Source organism: Aethalodelphis obliquidens, unplaced genomic scaffold (assembly GCF_003676395.1).
Source record: "Aethalodelphis obliquidens isolate GAN/ISIS:26980383/991018 unplaced genomic scaffold, ASM367639v1 scaffold16, whole genome shotgun sequence".
Lineage (NCBI taxonomy): Eukaryota > Metazoa > Chordata > Mammalia > Artiodactyla > Delphinidae > Aethalodelphis > Aethalodelphis obliquidens.
In genome coordinates, this window is record NW_020837960.1 from 25,578,735 (window position 1) to 25,600,027 (window position 21,293).

The following is a 21,293-nucleotide window of genomic DNA, read 5'->3' on the forward strand; positions in this document are numbered from 1 at the left end:
CTTCTATTCTTACTCTTAACTTTCCCCATGAGATTTCATCATTTCTCACTTGGACTTAGTAGTCTCCCCACTTTTGCCACCCTATAATTTTATCCACAGAATAACTAGAGAAAACTATAATTAAAAAAAATTTTTTTTACCATAAATTAAATCCCTCCCAGGGACTTCCCTGGTGGTGCAGTGGTTAAGAATCCGCCTGCCAATGCAGGAGTCACGGGTTTGAGCCCTGGTCCGGGAAGATCCCACGTGCTGCGGAGCAGCTAAGCCCGTGCGCCACAACTACTGAGCCTGCGCTTTAGAGCCCGCGAGCAACAACTGCTGAGCCTACGTGCCACAACTACTGAAGCCCGTGCGCCTAGAGCCCATGCTCTGCAACAAGAGAAGCCACTGCAATGAGAAGCCCATGCACTGCAACTAAGAGCAGACCCCGCTCGCCGCAACTAGAGAAAGCCCGCGCACAGCAACAAAGACCCAACGCAGCCAAAAAATAAATAAATTTATTTAAAAAAAAATTACATCCCTCCCTGCTTAATTAAACTATACATGATCTGGCCCTTGGCTTCTTCCCTGACCCTGTCTTGTACCCCTCTCCTCTTCATTTACTACATTTCATCTATACTGGTCTTTTTGTCTGTTCTTCAGATATGCTAAGCTTATTCTTGCTTTAAGTGCTAGCTGTTTTTTTTGCTCTGTATTTTTTCTGTTCTTCCTATGCCTAGCATAGTTCTCAACATTCAGGTTTCACCTCACGTGTCACCTCCATAGAGAACCTTCCCTGACTATTCCAATCTAAAATAAAGCAACCCCACCCCTGTCACTCTGTTACATTGTCCTGTTTTGTTTTCATCATAGTAGCTATTAGTAGTTGAAGTTATCTTTTTTAATACTGATTTGTTGGGAGTCTTTTGAAGTAGAATATAAGTTCCATGAGAACTTGTTTATTTTGTTCTTAGCTCTATCCACAGAACCTAAAGCAGTGCCTGTAATACTGTAGGAGCTAAAAAATATGGACTGAATGATTTTATACCCATTGCTTCTATTAATAGTATTACTCCCCAAATGTGTTTTCTTCTTAAGCCTGTCCTCTGCTCTCCAGCCTATATACTTAACTGCCTACCTGACTTTTCTACTTTTAAGCCTGAAAAGTTGAACCTGTGATCTTCTCACTTGTCTATGGAACTCTAGGATTTTTTTTGCATAGCAAATGGATCTACCATCTATCTATTTTTGCACACCAGATACTTGAGAGTCTTCTTTGATCCCTCCTTTCCCCCTTCATATTGTCCATCAACTGGGGTCTTTGAATTTTGCCACTTAATTACCTCTTGAATCTCTCCATTTTTGACTGCCATCTTTCTAGTTTGAATTATCATCTCTTCCTGAGACTGGGGTCCCCACATCAGTACTTGCTCTGTTCTAGCCCTTTTTCTCCACAATCTAACAAGACTGAAGTATAATGTACATATTAAAGAGTGCTTAAATTATAAGTGTATATAGCTCAACAAATATTCATGAAGTGAACATATCCATGTAACCAGAATCCTGCTCAAGAAGTAGAACATTACCAGCAAATTAGAAACCCTCAGTGCCCCCTCCTTTCCAAAGTGATCTTTGTAAAAGGAAAATATGATCATGCATAAAACCTTTCAGGTGCTTCCCATTGCTGTTAGAATAAAGACCAAAAACCATAATGTGGTTGATGTGGCCCCTGCTTTCCTATCCAACCTCATGTTTTGTTACTCTTCCTACTTTCTGTTTTCCAGCCTTACTGGCCACCTCTCAGTTCCTTGAATGTGCTGTTTGTTCCTTCTTCCTGGAAAGTTCTGTGTGCACACACCCCTTCCATACTCATCCTTCAGATTTGAGCTCTTCAAGGAAACCCAAATTTTTGGACATAGCAGGCTTGGTGAGGTCCAAAATATATATTATATGCTCTCATGTACTTTTTCTTTATTAATTTGTATGAGTGTATGATTATTTCCCCTCCCTTCATTTTTAAGCACCATGTGTCAGAGGTTGTTACCATTGTATGGTCATCAGCACAATGAAAAAGCAGTATTCAGTATTCATACAACAAGTGAATATGGGTAGTCTCAGCTTATTCTGGGCTGAATTGTGTTCCCTCAAAATTTCATGTGTTGAAATCCTAACCCCCAGTATTTATGATGTGACTATTGTTAGGATATAGGACCTTTAAAGAGGTAATTAAGGTAAAATGAGGTCATGTGATTGAACCCTAACCCAATATGATGGTGTCCTTACAAGAAGAGGTGATTAGGACACACACAAAAAGGGAAGACCTTGTGACAACACTGGATGAAGACAGCCATCTACAAGCCAGAGAGAGAGGCTTTTGAAGAAACCTACCCTGCTGACATCTTGATCTTGGACTTCTAACCTCCAGAATTGTGAGAAAGTTAATTTCTGTTGTTTAAGCCACCCAGAATGTGATACTTTGTAGCTTTGGCAAACACAGATTTTGGTACTGGGAAGTGGGATGCTACTCTAACAAATACCTAAAAATGAAAAAGTGGCTTTAGAACTGGGTATGGTAGAGGCTGGAAGAGATTTGAGCTTCATGTTAGAAAAAAGCCAAGGTTGCCTTCAGCGATTGTAGGTAGAAATATGGACGTTAAAGGTGATTCTGGTGAGGGTTCTGGGGCGGTCAATAAGGCTTCTGTCACTTTAGAGATAGACCTATATGATCATGAACAGAGTTTGGTAGAAATATGAAAAGGGTGCTTCTGGTAAGGTCTCAGATAGAAATGAGCATGTTATTGGAAACTGGAGGAAAGGCAGTCATGTTATAAAGTGGCAAAAAACTTGGCTAAATTGTGTTTCAGAGGTTTGTGGAAAATAGAACTGGTAAGTGATAAATTTGGATATTTAACTGAGATTTCTAGGCAAAGTGTTAAAGGCATGGCCTGGTTTCTCCTTGCTCTTATAGTAAAATGCAAGAGGACAGAGATAATTGAAGAAAGAATCGTTAAGCAAAATGGAACCAGAAACTTGAAGATTTGGCAGTTCTCAGCCTATGCATGTTGCAAAAAATTAGAAAGTATGTTCTGGAGACAACATCAAGGCAGTTGCTAGACAACCATTTGCTAAAGGGCGTATGGGCATGTGACTTATGGATTCATTAAACTAACTCAGCGAGACCAGAGATGGGGATATGGCAGCAGAAACACTGCCAGCTTGGACTGAAAGAGACAGGACAGGATGATGAAGGAAGGCTGTCAGACTTCTGAGATTCTACAAGACAAGTCACTAGGGCTATCTGTGGTGATCTCCCGTAAGCATATGTTGTCCTCCAAGAAAAGAATAGAATGACCCTGAAGGCAATTCAGAGGTTGGCAGGGTTGCCATTGCCACCATGGGATCAGAGCCCCAAGCCTGAGGGAGTGAGGCTACCACCTTGGTCAGCCTGGAAGGCAGGGCCTCTAGCCCAGTGGACCCAGAGAACACAGCATGGAGCCAAAGATTATTATTTATTATTAAAGATTATTCTTCAGCCTTAAAATATAATGGAATTTGCCTTATTGTAAACTTGCTTGGGACCCATCATCCCTTCTTCCTGATTTTTCCCTTTTGGAATGGGAATGCTATCCCACCATTATATTTTGAAAGCAGGTAAGTTGTCTAGAGTCACAGGTTCACAGCTGGAGAGGAATTTTGCCTCAGGATGAATCATATCTCAAGTTCACCCATACCTGGTTTAAATGGTATTTAGATAAGATTTTTGGACTTGATGCTAGAATGGGTTAAGACTTTGCAGGCTGTTGGAATGGGGTGAATGTATTTTGCATGTAAGAAGGACATTAATTGGGGGGCGCAGGAGAGTGGAGTGTTAATGGGCTGAATTATGTCTCCTCAAAATTTGTATGTTGAGGTCCTAACCCTCAGTACCTCAGAATGTAACTGTATTTGATGACACCTTTAACGAGGTAATTAAGATCATATGGATGGGCTCTAATCCAATATGACTGGTGTCCTTATAAGAAGAGAAGATTAGGACACAGACATACACAAAGGGAAGACCTATGAAGACACTGGCGGAAGAAGACCATCTACCAGCCAAGGAGAGATGCCTTAGAAGAAACCAACGCTGCAGACACCTTGACCTCAGACTTCTAGAATTGTGAGAAAATAAACTTGTTTAAGCCACCCCGTCTGTACTTTGTCACAGCCCTAGGAAACTAATACGCAGCTATTATACTAGCTAGTTGAGAGGGACTTGTGAGCCATTTCCTTCTCTCTTCTGCAGTTCCTTTATGTGTAGAATGAGGGCATTTGACTGGATCAGTGGTTCTTAATTTTTAATTTAATTCAAAGCTTTCTGAAAATGGAATGTGTTTCATTAAGAAATGTATAGTGGGTCGCCTGACACTGTGAGTTGTTCACAGCGCAACCGAGTTCCATGTTTCAGACTATACCTTTGAGGTACCTCAGATTGTCATGAAGAGCAGAAACCACTTTTAGTAGAGCACAGAGTGTTATTTTATTTTTATTATTATTATTTTTGGGTTGCGCCAGGTCTTGGTTCCAGAAGGTGGGCTCCTTAGTTGTGGCACACGAACTCTTAGTTACGGCATGCATGTGGGATCTAGTTCCCCGACCAGGGATCAAACCCGGGCCCCCTGCATTGGAGTGCAGAGTCTTATCCACTGCGCCACCAGGGAAGTCCCTAGAGCACAGAATTTTAAATTCCAGAATTTGAAGAAAAGTTGTAGTTCTTGCAACTTGGGCAAGTCACTTAATTTTCTGAAACTTTTCCCTGTAATTAAATGAGAATACCTTCTCAATCTATAACAGGGTTATTGGATGGATTAAGTGAGCTGAGTAGGTTAGAATTTCAGCTGAAGTAACTCATGTGCTGGCCTTGAAATTCTGTTATTTTGTCTGCCTTTTGATGATTTCACCTCTTTATACACTAGGGATGGGCAGAGAAGGAAACACCAACTGGTTGATTTTTATACTAGTTAGAAATGCTAGGAGAGATCTAGAAGGATAAAGCTTGATTTTTTGGTTATTAAATTTATCAAAGATACTCATATTCCTTATTAGCATAAGCAGTCAGGAATTAAGCTGTGTAATACCTCAAAACAATTTGTGATAATGCATGTGCTTTTTTGTTATGAATACTGGCACTGTTTTTTCACCTGAGTGGTATGGGCTGTTGGTATGATCAGGTCAATTTGATATTCTCATTTTTACTGACAAATTTGGTATGATTAGTTTCACAGAGCAGACCACACGAACCCATTTCTTTAAAAGAAAAAACATTTTTTTTTGTTTTAACGTCAGGTGTAATAAAAGTAAGGAGCCTTTCCCCACCACTCTTGGTTTTCACAAAAACATCTTTCCTCTTGTTTTTCATCATGACTTCTATGTAATGTTCACGTGACAGTATGATATCAGCTTACCTGTAGTTATGTGAAACTGTTAGTTAATTGCACCCTAGGCTTCTATGAAATGAGTCATTCAAGATGGGAACATCAGTTTAAGTGGATGTCAGCTTTCTATTTTTATAGTAGTTAGGGAAGTAACAGAGTTATCAACAAGATTCAGTAGAAAAAGGGGAAGAAGGCGTATGGTGGAGGGTCAGAGAAGTAGTTTGTAATATTTTAAAGTATAATTACTAGTGTCTCATCTGTTTATTATTTTATTTTAATAAATTTATTTTTATTTAATTTTGGCTGTATTGGGTCTTCGTTGCTGCGCGCAGGCTTTCTCTAGTTGCGGCGAGCAGGGGCTACTGTTCTTTGCGGTGCGCGGGCTCCTCATTGCGGTGGCTTCTCGTTGCAGAGCACAGGCTTTAGGTGCACGGGCTTCAGTAGTTGTGGCTCGCGGGCTCTAGAACGCAGGCTCAGTAGTTGTGGTGCACGGGCTTATTTGCTCTGGGGCATGTGGGATCTTCCCGGACCAGGGCCCGAACCCATGTACCCTGCATTGACAGGCGGATTCATAACCACTGCGCCACCAGGGAAGCCCTGTTTATTATTTTAAGTGATAGTATTCTGAATTTTTAATAACATAACATTCTTCTTGAATCACTTCTTAGATTATTTTTTACTCTTACAGTGACGTAGAAGAAATTATTATATTTAAAAACAACTATAGAAGAATGAGGTTCTCTGGAGGCAGTATAGCTAGCAGTCAATGGAGAAAGGAAATAAGAAGAAAAAGCAGCTAATCAGGTTTTAATTGGTTAAATAGTTGGCTGTTGAGACTTTCTAAGTAAGGTGTTGATAAACTGCTGTGGTGTGGAAGTAATGTGGAAGGTTCAAGAAATGGTGTTTGGTCATATGAATTCTCCCCTTACAGGAGCTGCATTAGACCTGCTGAAGGCACAGAGCACATAGTAGGTCTCCAGGACAGAAAATTCAGGTGAGCATCTTGCCCAGGGCGGTTAAAAAGAGCCATAGTAGGTCTTAACTAAAAGTCTCAGAAAGCACCAGAGATTCTGCTGAGGACACAATATATTCAGTCCACAAATATAAAAGAAAAACATAGTAAACTGGGAGACAAAAAGAGTCAGGGGCCAGGATCTGAAATGGAACTGAGTAAATAAGGTTGGGTACATACAGGGATGTTACTAGGCCATTGCCATGAGTGGTATGGAAATACTAGAGGCTTGCTTTACTGGTTGTTACACTGTATCATTTCTTGGTGGGGGATGGACCAATTTTAAGGTACAGTATTGTACTAAAAGCTTCCTGTTTGCCTTTCATACCTTGAACAAAAGTTTTATCTTGATTGTTCTTGAAAGGTGTAGAGGTGGAGGTGGGAGGTCGGGATTGGGAGGGGAGAGAGTAGGCTTGGGAAAATTCCCACAATTTACTATGGCTCTTTATCTTAGGTTGTCAGGACTTGGCCAAAGTATAAAGTAGAGGACTGGAGTTCTTGGAGGCCAAGAATAGTGTGAAATACCTGATGGGTATAAATTGGAATTGAGGCTTGATAGTATTGATGAAGAAGTCTTCTAGCATTTGGCAGTCATGAGAAAATGGAAAGCATGGAAAATAAATAGGGCTTTCTCTCTGAATTGTCTTGCCTAGTGTATATCAGAATGATTTATGTTCTTCCTAAGGACATCAGATGTATCTTGACTCTTGGGACAATCTACACAGATACGTAATAGAAGTACTCAGTGCAGTGAGAAAATAGCAGGTGTAAGCTGTAGTTACTAGGAATGGAATGGTGTTTTCTGATTGGAGGAATGTGGTTGAGAAATGTGAACCAGTAGTGAGAAGGGGCAGTAAACTGTTTTCTGCATGAATGTGTAGCAGTGGCGTTACTTTTCCACAGTTCATTTACTAGATTGGTAGTCAGTAAGTGAAATGTGGAGGACGAGGTTCAGGGAAAAGTGGGATTTAGTAGGGGAGAAATAGTATGGGGAAAAGGCCTGTAGGCCGTAGTAACTGAATGGTCAAAGTCCCAGAGGAAGGAAACAGTAATGGATTTATTCATGCATGTATATATTCATTCAGCAGTGTTTCATGAGTGCTTACTATGTGCCAGGCATTGTTTTAGGTGATAGAGATAGATCAGTGTGTAAAACAAAAAACCTCTGCACTCCTGGCATCAGGGTAGGGAAGCAGACTAAATCAATAAACAGGTATCTAGTCAGTCAGATGATAAGTGCTATGGACAAATTTAAGCAGCATAAATGGGGCAGGGAGGGTGGGGCTTAGTGGAATGGGTACCACTTTACTTGAAGTGATCAATAAAGGCCTAACTGATAAGGTTAACATTTGAGCAGAGACTTGAAGAAAGTGAGAGAGTGAATTAGCAAAGAGAAGTGAGGATGGAGCATTCCAGACCAAGGATCCTGTGCTTGGTGTGGTTAAGGAATAGTAGGATGTCCATTTGCCTGGAGCTAAGTGAGCAAAGGGCAGAGAGAAGAGAGAGTCAAAGAGAAAGAAGGAACCAGATAATATGGGCCTTGTAAATTATTGAAGGAATATAGACCTTTACTCTGCTTGAGATGGGAAGCTGTTGGAGAGTTTTGAGCAAGGGATGACATGATCTGACTTGGGTTTTAAGATGCACAGTCAGTTCTGACTGCTGTCTTGAGAATCACTTTAGAGGACAAGAATGGAAGCAGGGACTAATTAGATGACTCTTGGAATAATCCAAGTGAGAGGTGATTGTGACCTCAACCAGGGGATAAAGGTAGAGGTAGTGAGAATTGTTGAAGCTAGAGCTGGCAGGATTTGCTGAATAGATCAAATAATGAGTATGAGAGAGAAAGATGATGGAGTTACAGTTTACTAAGATATAATGTAGGAGGAGCACATTTAGAAGGGAAAACAGGTGTTTAGTTTTGGACATGTTAAGTTAAAGGTGCATTCTGGATATCTGAATGGAGATGTAGAATATGTAGTGTGTTCAGAGTTCATGGGAGAGGTCTGGGATGGAAATACAAATTTGGATGTGGGTGGGAAAGCAGGCTTTTCATTGTTGGAGGAGCATAAAATTTGGTGTATAGTGTAATGGGAGATAACTCCAGACACCAGCACTTTTCAATCTTGTCCACATTATGACACACACAGAAAACAGAATCTGTAGAATTTGCTGGAGTAAATGGACCAGGCTACTCTTCCCAAGGCTTCTGGTCCTGGGGCTCGGGAACTCCACCTGCCACAGGCTCCATTCAGTAGTCTTAATCTGTCACCTGTTCGAGGCGTTGCCAAGCACACTAGTTAGAAAGCTCTACTCTAGAGAAGGGCCCAGGAGACTCTGAAAACACAATGTTAATGAACTAAGACTTTATCTTGCAGAGAATGGGGATCCCCGAAGAGATTTTAGCAGAAGTATGACGTAGTTATATTTGTTTTAATAGGTGTTTTTCAAACTGTTTGTGGTGAAAGATGAGTTTTTAAAAATTTTCCAATGCGCTGCAGTCTGATACTTTAGTAACATATAATAAAAAAAGTGAATTACTAGAAAAAGTTTAATGTAAGTCAAATATTTTATAATTTAATTCAACAGATATAAAAATTATTCTCAGATTCCTATAAAAGTTACTTCGTTTCTGTACTCTGTTGCAGACTGGTTGCAAACCACTCATGGACTGGAATCAGTATGGATAACACTTTTGAGTAGCATTGTTTGGAATGCAACAGTCTTGACAATGAGAGTAGTAATAGAAGGAAACATCTTTGGACATCTTATCAGTTAGTTGGAAGGCCATCAAACATTTTGTGGTGTTTGTTGAATAGTGACCTAAGGTTGCCTAACTGGACAACAGTTAGGCAGAGGCGTAAAGCTTACTGGTGGGGCTTACTCTACTGGTAAGCGCCCCTGTCCACTCTAGTGTAGTCTCCTCCGTTTCTCCCCCCAGCATTCTGCTCTTTGGGAGTCAGTCTGGAGTGAACCTGGTGTTGGTCAAGTGTAGCTTATGTTTAACCATCTCTTGATTTATAGAATTTGATTATTTGTTTTAGTTTCAGTGGTGACCAGAAGGTTACAAAGATTAGGTGGAACATCTCTCAGGGTAGAGTGAGCTTTGTTACTGCTTGGTTTTCCAGATCATGTGACAGAATCGGCTGGGTCGTTTTAGCTGTCCAATATATAGGTTGTAAGAAACTAAAAACTTTGGATCAAGGGAGCCTCTCTGAATTGACTAAAATGAAAGATGAGTGGAATGGTTAGACCTTCTGCACCGTTAGTGCATGAAGCTACCCTTGTTCTGATAGAGCCAGTTTTCCTTGTTTTGCTGTTTTTCTTTTTGTTCCCCTACTAAAAGCACCAGCATTTATCAGGGAAAAATAGGGGTTCTCCTAAACTCATGTTGCATTTTTCTTTCTATATTGTGGAAGACCTGACCTGCACTCTGGAAGTGAATACACCCATCTGACAGGGATGTAAGATCACCAAGTATGTTATTTAGTCAAGCTTTTTTTTTTTCTTGATTAAAAAAGGGCTTGTTTGTCTGTAATAAGCACGAGTCCGCTTCAATTTGTATGGACTCCTCACCACACCCTTACTTAACCCTGCCTACTTTAAGTTGGGCTGGCCTGTCCAAGTCTTGGGCAAGAAGAGTGAGAAGTCACTATCAGGTTAGAACCCATATTCTTAAGGTAGCTGATAAATTCAAGAGTTGTTGTCCTTGGAATACACTCTGAGATGAGAGGTCATTGCAGAACGGCTCTTGAATGTGCAGTCAGAATTTGAGGAATTTAGTGGCATGTCAGACCCACCCCTTGGCACAGTCAACAAGTGTCTTTGTCTTCCTCACCAGGGCTGAGTCTCAGATATGTCAGAAGGGTGGGCAAAAAGCAGAGGTAGCCTGGTTGCATAGGCCTTTTTGCAGGGGTAATGTGCAAATTATGTAATGGTTGTTGTGGTGGGCCAGTCAGCTAGCTGGCACATTTGCTGTCTTCCTAGCTGTCTCAGTCAAAACCCTGCGGTAGCTGCAGTTCCCACAAGTAACCAGATGAGGGCAACTCTGGGGAATCGATGGTGAGTGGTCGCAGCCTTTTGGTCAAGGGCTCAGAAGGGCCCCACCAGGTGTTTGCTTGCTGGGGTGTCATTGCCACTACTACTGATAGCTCATCTGCCACTGTGTTCCAGGCCAGCTCTGGCAGAGGGGACATGAAGGAACAGGAGCTGGCTGGCTGATTGCTGAGGTGGCTAATGGCGGTCTGTTCCTTGTCAAGACCCATTTGAGTTTCCCAGGGGTAGGAAAGGCAGGCAAAGCACAGGCTAGCCCTTGGGAGTCCCTGAAGAGAGCCATTGGCAGTGTTCAAAAGGCACGATTTGGGGGGAGTTAGTTACATATGCACCAACCAGTCATAATTGAGACTGGTTACTATGCTAGAGAGGAAACCTATGGGTCCTTTTGGGTGCCAAGTCCTTAACCTGTTACTTGATGGTCAGTGGGAGGTGGCAGGGAGGGTCTGGCGAAGGGGTTGGACTATGAATTAGGAGGGAGCTCAGGATACCATATGCTAAATGACGCAGAAGAATTTAAGTATTTTAACAAACTGTGTGTGGCCACAGAAGCACACTGACTGATTACTTCAACCCTTTGAGGTCTGAGACTCATGGCAATCTTTACAAGTATAAGAAAAGTGTACGGTTTCTCCAGTTTTCCTTTAATTCTCCTCTGGGATAGGTAAAGTCTCAGACTGAAACAAGAGTACCAAGTATTAGGTCAGTAGCACTTTTCTCAGCTCTGCTATTTGCTGGCATTGGTTGGAGACTAGAATTTGCACCCCTACTTTCCTGGATACAAGGAGTAGAGTGTGGCGTCTCACTTGTACACGTTGAATTAGTGGTAGATGTGTCTCTGTGGCTGCCCATTTTAGGGACAAGCCTGAAAATTTGTGCGGGGAAGTGAGAGCAAATAGATTTGGTTGAGGTTCTGGTCAGACAGGTTAGTGATAGACCACAGCTAAGGCAGGATATTCTTCTCAAGGAAGCCAGGAGTGGGAAAATGCAGAAGGAGTGTTCAAGCCAACGTCTTTGGAGAACTTGGAAGACCAATTTCATTCATTGTTTCCAAGGCTGAAGAGCTTGGGAGTCCTAGAAGGGAATGTGAGAAAAGCCACAGAGAGAGGAAAATTCCAAAACCATCATAGCACACAGTACATAGAATCTCTGGCATCCTTTTCAACTACTTAATACTTTGAAGTGTTGGGTATGTATATGTATAAAGGTACAAGCTCCAAGCCTTTATATTGATGAATGTAGAGATGGTGTGACACATCTTTCTGTATGTAGTTGACATTTATATAGAAAATTAATAGAAATTATGCAGAAAATGAGACAAATACTGTACCTGGAAATCTAAGATATGTATGTCGGAAACAGATGAGAAAGTATCACTGATAATTATTCTGGTAGGATTAAAGGAGAAGGAGAATGCTGTGGAGACTTCAAGCAGTAAGAAATTGAGCAGGGTAGGTTTGAGTACATTAGAGATGGCTGATTGGGTGTGAGAAGGGTTAAAACACATTGCTTCTAAGTATAACAAAACAGCTACAAAGATAGTGTAGTGAATAGAATACTACAGTCACTATCAAGAAATTAGAATCATTGTTTTCATACTACAGTTTTGTTTTGTTTTGGCTGAACCCCAAGGCATGTGGGATCTCAGTTCCCCGACCAAGGATCGAACCCCCCTCGCACCCTCCAGTGGAAGCACAGAGTCTTAACCACTGGACTACCAGGGAAGTTCCTCATACTACAGTTTTGTGACCCATTACAAGTTGCTGTCCCAGTTCATGACTCATATATTACATATAAAGATAAATGTCTCTTTGTTTTCTCATGAATACTGTGAATATTAATGAGATGCTATTTATGGCATACTGTGGATTCTGCAAAAAATAACAAACATTATACATATTTTTGGCAGAATATTTAACATGTTTTAAAAAATGGGTTGTTAGGGCTAAAAGGGATTTATAGGACATCTAGCTCAAATCTCACATTTTATGAAAGAGGAAATTAAGGTCCTAGGAGGTGACATAACTTACCACCTAAATTCAGTGGAAAAACTAGAACTAGCATCCAGCACTCCTGGCTTTCAGTCATTTCTTTCCTTTACCAAAAATCATCCCAGTAAGTATTTATGGTGACTAATATTAGCTTGTAATGTTTTAGTAGTTTATCAGTAAGTGAATCCTTGGCAGTTGCAAATTGGCTACCCAGAAAAATTCACAGAGATTCTAAGGCGGTTATATGAAAGTTGGTTTCCTACTGAATTTATATATCAAAAACAGCATAAAGCATCATTGAAGATAGGCTCAGTTTTAGGACTTGCTTGACTACGTTTAACATTTTAATAAGAAACCTTGACAAGAGACTTTGCTGTAATTTGGGGGTAGGGATGGGGCACTTACCGAACTCAGCAATGCTTGGCATCTGAGTTCTTTGTAAACTATTTTGTTGAATGATTGTAGGGATATTGGCTGATAATAAAAGCCTAAGTAAGACCCAGGTCATGTACCAATTTAAAACATGAATGTACTGTACATAGGTAAGGTTTTCCTCACTTTTACGCACCCTAAAGTTAACCCAGTCCTACATGCGCAACACAGTGATGCACAGGATAGAGAAGTGAAAACTGAATCAAAGAAGTCAAGCTGAATGCTGCCTGGAAGTCAATCATCTCTTAAAAAAAATCCAGAAGTCTACAGAAGAGTGGCATTGTCTGACCTTTATGGCCGTAGACTTGAACCCACTTACAGATTCAACTTTTTAGACAGTTTCTCCTTTGGAACATAATACTAAATGGAAAAAATAAAGTCATTGGTGAGGTACAGGAATGCAGCCAGCCAATCACAAAGGTTGTACAGTCTGCAACTCCACTGGCACCATATATGCCAGGGTCCTCTTAAGTGATAGTATGTCATGAAACAAGGGACAACTGCAGGCAGGAAAGTAAAAGATTTATCGGTGTACTCTGAAGCATGACTTGAAACCATGCTACTGAGCTATTGACATGAAGGAGGAAAAAGCAGTGGTTAGTATGCTGTACAGCTTTCACAGGTGGGAGCTGCTCCTTCTGAGCTGTTCAGTAAGATAGAACTCAGTCACATGTGACTGACAGGTATGCAATGAGGACAGTCATCCAAAGTACACAGTGTGGAAATGATCTGTTGTGCTTGCACTGTTTTTTTGGATACACAAACTTGGATATAAATTATACATTAAATAATTCAAGCCTGACCTAAAATTCATACAGGAGGTGAAACAACAGTCACAGTCCTTTTTATTCCTAATGCCCTTCGTAATCTACTTAGACAGCTTTGTATGCATCCTTCCGGCTCCTTTTGTGTCTGTGAAACACACACATGCACACGTACATACACATGATACATATTTACATTAATTGAGGCTCTACTGTGTTCCAGATTTTGTGCCAGATGCTTTTTCACTCCAAACACAAATACAGGAACAGTTCACTCATTCAGTAGTCATTTCTTCATGAATGTTGGAACATGGCTAAAATCTCAAAGATTTAAGAAAGGGTTTCCTGATTTGCTAACGTAGATGTCACATGCTCTCTACACACACCAAGTCCTTATGCAGTACCTTTCAAAAGTCTGTTTCTGAGGCAATTTACTTTTTTTTTTTTTGTACAAAACCCAAATGAGGCTATTTTAATTGTTTCCCTACCACAGATATTTTAGCAGTAGCAGGTGGTAGTAAAGTTGGGGCAGTCCTAGAGAGAGTAATATAGATCTGATAGCCTGAAGACATTTGAGGATACAGAAACACTATAAAGTGCAGGTAAAAGAACTTGAAAAGCTTTACTACAGTGGGGTAGTTTAAAAGAGTAGCTCCTACACATTTTAAGTCATTTAAGGTGTAACTATAGATCAGTATAGTAATGGTAACTTATTTACAGTGACAACATGTGGAAGGCAGAAGTTTGTTAAAAACATCTAGGGGCATCAACCATTTTCCAGTGAATGGAATTATTGATGTCTGTCAAATGGCTAAGTTGTGTATGGTTTTTGCTAGAAAATTAGGGCTACAAAAATGCACACATTTTGTTGCTTTCTGTCAGTGCTTTCTATTTGCATAAATGATGGGCTTAAAAATAAATCCACAATTTTAAATGTATGAAATTTTAAATTTGTACTTATGAGACCAACCCGTTTTGGAAAGTTTTTTAATTCTTAGAGGGCATGATACTTTTTTCTTAATTTCATGTTTGAAAAGATTTTTGAATGTAGTTACTGTATTCGTTTTAAAACAACAGCTGTGACTTTTTAATTTATTTTTTATTTTTTAAAGTATTTTATTGTGGTAACAACATTTAACAGGAGATCTACCCTCTTAACAGATTTTCAAGTGTACAATACAGTATTATATATAGGCATGACGTTGTACAGCAGATCTCTAGAGCCTATTCAACTTTTTTTTCCTTTAAAATATTTTTTATTTAGTTTTTAATTACCTAAGTGGTGCATATTCCAGATGATACAGAAATGTACACAGTTAGGATGGAAACTTTCCCATCAGCTGTGACTTTTAAATGTGTTAAGCATGTTAACTTGGAAAGTTGTAGCAGATTAGGGCTCTCTTTTTTTTTTTTTTTAAGAAGATGTTGGGGGTAGGAGTTTATTAATTAATTTATTTTTGCTGTGTTGGGTCTTCGTTTCTGTGCTAGGGCTTTCTCTAGTTGTGGCAAGCGGGGGCCACTCTTCATCGCCGTGCGCGGGCCTCTCACTATCGCGGCCTCTCTTGTTGCGGAGCACAGGCTCCAGACGCGCAGGCTCAGTAGTTGTGGCTCACGGGCCTAGTTGCTCCGCGGCATGTGGGATCCTCCCAGACCAGGGCTCGAACCCGTGTCCCCTGCATTAGCAGGCAGATTCTCAACCACTGTGCCACCAGGGAAGCCCCAGGGCTTTCTTAATAGTGCCTGCTACTAATGGAATTCACTAAGTAGGTGTAAGTTTGTGATTTAAAAAAAAAATTTATTTATTTTTGGCTGCATTGGGTCTTCAGTGCTGCGCTCGGGCTTTCTCTGATTTCGGCAAGCAGGGGCTACAGTTCGTTGCGGTGCCTGCAGGGTTCTCATTGCGGTGGCTTCTCGTTGCAGAGCATGGGCTCTAGGCACATGGTCTTCAGTAGTTGTGGCACGTGGGCCCAGTAGTTGTGGCTCATGGGCTCTAGAGCACAGGGTCAGTAGTTGTGGCACGTGGGCTTAGTTGCTCCGCGGCATGTGGGATCTTCCTGGACCAGGGCTCGAACCCGTGTCCCCTGCATTGGCAGGCGGATTCTTAACCACTGTGCCACCAGGGAAGCCCCCTAAGTTTGTGATTTGAAAGGGTGTTAGCTTCCTTTTCGAGCATAGTATACTAATGAGTTCTTACTTTAATCATATTAATTTCTGATAAGAAAACAGACATGTTGAGCTTAAACAATTATAGAATACATGTAGGAAAAATAATTTTTGAAAATTTATCTTTGTGTTTTGGGAGTTTAAAGTAACATCTTTTGAAAGTGCTAAATAAGGCAGTAGGCATAATGTACATATGAGATTGTGCCTTGATATCACAAATCTCATTTCAGGCTTAGGACAAGAAGTAAAATTAAACACGCTTCATAATACATTTCTCTTTTCCTGTAGTTTTCAGAAAGTCATTTTGTTTTAGTATTTAATTCATTGCTTTTCAAATCTGTCAGAGGTAGGCCTTTTGGGGGGATATGTGAAAAGACGACTTTTACAAAGTAATATTTCTTTTTTCCATGTATGCAAATTCCATAATGAATGACCGTTTCAATTAGGAAGGACTTCTAGTAGGTTAATGACACTTTATGCAGTTTTTTTGTTGTTATTGTTGTTAACTTCTGGGGGTTTTGTTTGTTAGTTTTACTTTTTCCCTGTTGATTATTGGCTTAGCTGCTTTGTAGCCTGAAATTACTTTGACATGACTAGTCAGTCAAGAGAAATTGTTAATAATTTCAAATTACTAGAAATTATTCCATATCCACAGAAATTGTCTCCCTTTTTATATTTGGTCTGTGCTTAGAATAACATGAGCAGGATTAGTCAGGTAATAATAGTGATGTTGGGATCTATGAATTCTTGTAATTCATGACCATGTAATTTGTCATGATGAGTGGGGGGAGCAGTATTGCATAGTGTTTAAGAATGCAAACTTTAAATGCTAGAGACCTCTGCCACCCACCAGATGTTTGGGGAAAATACTTAAATCTCAGTGTCTCTATCTGTAAATTGGGGTTGTTAATATTATCTATCTCATAGGGTTGTTATGAAGATTAAATAAGGTAATACATGTAAAGCATGTATAGTAAGCACAATGAGGAAGAATGTTGATATGATTTATGATTAATAACTGAGTAAGAAGAGTCATTTGAGACTCAAAGAATATCAAAAAGAAAAAGCAGCACCCTGACCCTTTTCCCTGCAAAATTCCAGACCTATAATTCTCTCTTCCTGGGTTTGTTTTGTATTTTCAGGTTCTGAGCCACTGTCTTAGGGACACAGGCTTCTCTTCAACCATGGAAGCATTAATATGTCGCAGTTGAGGCCACTGGAGAAAGTGTTTTCCTGCTCTAAGCAGGGTGAAAAATGAGGATTTACTCTAGTTACAGAATTAAACATTGCATTTCCCACAAATTGTCTAAGTCACGAATATGTGACTCAGAGAAAAGCAACAGCTTCCACCGTTAACCTAGTGGTAAAATTACTCACTCAACAGCACCTCTAAGTCACAGGCACTGTTCTAGGTACTGGGGGATAAGCTGGGAGCAAAATGGACAAAACTTCACAAGAAGTCAAAGACAAGTCAATCATACGGTATGTTAGCTGGTGATAAGTGCTAAGGAGAGAAAGAGAATAAGTAGTGCCTGGCTCAGGGTAAGGGTGCATGTGTTGGGGGTGCAGAGGGAGGCATGGTTGCAATTTTAAATATAGGGGGCAGGATAGGCCTTACCTGAGAAGTGCCATCTAAGCGCCTTAGTTTTCCTAATTTTGGTTTAAACAGCTATTAAGAGAATTTTGGAACAACATAAAATCCAAGCCAAAGTATTTTAGTGTTAATTATATGACCACATAACAAATAAATTATATTTAGCCAAATATTTTTCTTAGTGAATAGTGGGTATTTGTGAAGTAATGCTGTTAGTGTAAATTATTGTTTCTTAGCAGTGAAAATGAACTGCAAGTATTTTTAAAAAAGAATTAGAATTGAAAAAGAAAAAAAGAATTAGAGTTGTCCAAATCTCGGCAATTAAATTAGACTTGTAATAGAGAGAAGAAATGTAATTGATAGAATTGGAGTTAATGTGTTAGAATATTGAACTCATTTGCCTTTTTAATCATGGATTTTATGCACACAGCAGTGTGATCTTGTCAAGGGAAAATAAAAAGGCTTTTTTGTATTTGAAGCAATCTCTTTGCAGTAATGAGAATTTACTTGAAAACGTGTTAGAAGATTTGGAAATGAACTACTTCCCTTGGGGAAGTTAACTTTCAGGAAAAGGGTGATTTTTATCTACTATATCTTAAAATATATGCTGCTTTATCTCTATACATTTTTAAAAAATTTGACTAAGGGTGGGCATAATGAAATCAATATACTTAAGAATAAACTAGATTTTAATTTTGAGAACTTGCAGTTATTATTGGCAGTAATAAATTTAAAGCGTTATTATTTCAAAGTGCAATCTTGAGAGCTCACATGATAGAAATAGGAAAATTAATGCAATACGCTATACTGTAGTTTGAATTGGAATTATTCTTGTTCATGACTGTTGAAAATGTAGAGAAGTCACCAGATAATACAAAAGCTTTTTTTAGAAAGTGGGTGTTAACAATAATTGCTGAGTCTTACTAGCTAGAACTGAATTTGCACACAGGCTTTTTTGTGTGTGTGTGGGGGTTAAGTATATGTTCATTAATCAAAGCTAATGTTCAATAAATCCATAAGTGTATTTATTATTCTAGAGTGAAGCTTAAATGTTGGGAAAACACATTTATATGTATTTTTTCTTTGTTTTGCCTAATTTGTTTACTGAAGAAAGCCTTTATTTATTTATTTATTTTTCTATTAAAAAATAGTACACCTTCAGTGTAGGAAATTCTGGACACACAGAAAATCACAAAGGAATCAACCCCCATAGTTCACCACCATTAATATTTTGCATATTCCTGTGTTTTTAAGTCTATATATGTGCATATTTTAAAACACGTAAATATACAAATACATCAGACCTCTGTTATTCTGAGATTTACAATTTTGACAGCTGTATAGCATAATGGTTGAAAACATAAGCTTTGGAATCCGAGAAACTTGAGTTTAAGTCTAACTTCACATATTTTTAATTATGAGAACTGGGCAAGTTTCTAAGCCTCAGTTTCTTTATTTATTAAATGGGGACAATTTAACAGATCGTAAGTTGTTTTTAGTAAGGATTAAATGAGATTTTATATATGTATGACTTAACAAATATCTGCCCCCATAGCAAGTGTATAGGAAATATGAGCCATTATTGCTGTTTTCTATTTCAGGTTTGTTTTTTTTTTCACTTCAATATGTTGTGAGCATTTTTACAACCTCAATCTTATTTTCCTGAATGATATTTCCTACTGTATTAATTCAAATTTATTATCTGAATATTTTATCTTTTACTTTTAAATTTTTAATTAAAATAATGACTTACATTAACTTTAGTTGTAACTGTAATTACTGATTGGATATAAAAAAGGTTTATATTCAAATTTTTTTATAAATTTATTTATTTTTGGCTGCGTTGGGTCTTCGTTGCTGTATGCAGGCTTTCTCTAGTTGCGGCGAGCGGGGGCTACTCTTTGTTGTGGTGCATGGGCTTCTTACTGCAGCGGCTTCTCTTTGTTGCAGAGCATGGGCTCTAGGTGCACAAGTTTCAGTAGTTGTGGTGCATGGGGTTAGTTGCTCCGTGGTTATGTGGGATCTTCCCAGACCAGGGCTCGAACCTGTGTCCCCTGCATTGGCAGGTGGATGCTTAACTGCTGCGCCACCGGGGTAGTCCTTAAAACATACTTTTGTCACTGCAGATGGGGTACATAATTTAGACATTTTCTTGAGTTCCAATTTCTCCACGTTATTACCCACACCTGTTATTGTCCCTTTTTTGTATTATAGGCCTCCTACTGGGTGTAAAATGGTATTTCACTGTGGTTTTGATTTTGCATTTCCTTGATGTCTAATGAGATTGAGCATCTTTTCATGTGCTTATTGGTCATTTTCGTATCTTCTTTGGAGAAATGTCTATTCTGATCCTGTGCCCATTTTAAAATTTGGATTTGTCTTTATATTATTGAGTTGTAAGAGTTATTTATGTATTCTGGGTACAAATTTCTTATCAGATATATAATTTGCAAATATTTTCTCCCATTCTGTGGATTGTCTTTTTTTCACTTTCTTGATGATATCATTTGAAGCACAAAACTTTTTAATTTTAATTAAGTTCAGTTTGTATACTTTTCTATTTGGTTGCTTGTGATTTTGGTGTTTTCTAAAAATTCACTGCTTAGTTCAAGATAATGAAGATTTACACCTATATTTTCTAATAGAATTTTTATGGTTTTAGCTCTTATATTTAGGTCTTTGATTTATTTTGAGTTAAATTTTGTTTATGGTGTGAGGTAAGGTGCAACTTGATTCTTTTGTGTATGGATATCCAATTGTCCACCATTTGTTGAAAAGACTCCTCTTTCCCCATTGAACTACTTAACAAAAATAAATTGGCCATAGATATAAGGGTTTATTTCTGAACCCTCAATTCTGTTCCATTGACCTCTGTGTTTATCTTTATGCCAACACTACACAGCCTTGATTGCTATAGCTTTATAGCAGATTTTGAAATTAGGGCGTATGAGTCCTCCGGTTTTGTTCTTTTTCAAGATTGTTAAGGCTATCCTGGGTCCCTGGAATTTCTATATTAATTTTAGGATCAGTTTTCCAATTTCTGCAAAAAAGGCTGGTGAGACTTTGACAAGGACTGCATTGAATCTGTAGATCAGTTTGGGGAGTATTGCCATCTTAACAATACTGTATTTTCTGATCCATGAACATAGGATGTATTTCCATTTATTTAGTCTTCTTTAATTTCTTTCAGTAATGTTTTGTAGTCTTCAGAGTACAAGTCTTGTGCTGCTTTTGTTAAATTTATTCCTAAATATTTAATTCTTTTTGATGATATTGTAAATGGAATTTTGTTAATTTTCAGAGTGTACACTGCTAATGTATAGAAATACAATTGATTTTTGTATATTGACCTCATACCTTGAAACATTGCTGAGGTAGTTTATTTGTTTTTTAGGATTTTCCTTAAATTCTTTAGGATTTTCTATATATACAATCATATCTGCAAATAGAGATAGTTTTACTTCTTTCTTTCCAATCTGTGTCCTCTTTATTTCATTTTCTTGCCAGATTGTGCTGGCTAGTGCCTCTAGTACAATGTTAAATAGGTATGGTGAGAACAGACATCCTGTCTTTTTTCTGATTTTAGGGTGAAACATTCAGTCTTTCACCAGTAAGTATGGTGTTAGCTGTGGTTTTTCATAGATATCCAATATCAAGTTCAGGATGTTTCCTTCTGTTCCTGATTGTTAAGTGTTTCTGTTACAAAAGAATGTTGGATTTTGTCAAATGCTTTATCTGTATCAATTGAGATGATCCTGTGGTCTTTGTACTTTATCCTATTGATACGGTGTATTACACTAGTTGATTTTTGGATGTTAAACCAACCTTGCATTCCTGGGATACATCCCACTTCGTCATGATGTATAATCCTTTTTATATGTTGCTGGATTC

The 21,293-nt window shown here is 38.9% G+C and overlaps 1 protein-coding gene across 5 annotated transcripts in view; it reads left to right on the plus strand.

Moving 5' to 3' along the window:
• N4BP2L2 (NEDD4 binding protein 2 like 2) overlaps window positions 1–21,293 on the plus strand; it is a 61,828-nt gene that overhangs the window by 23,494 nt on the left and 17,041 nt on the right. The window lies entirely within an intron of this gene.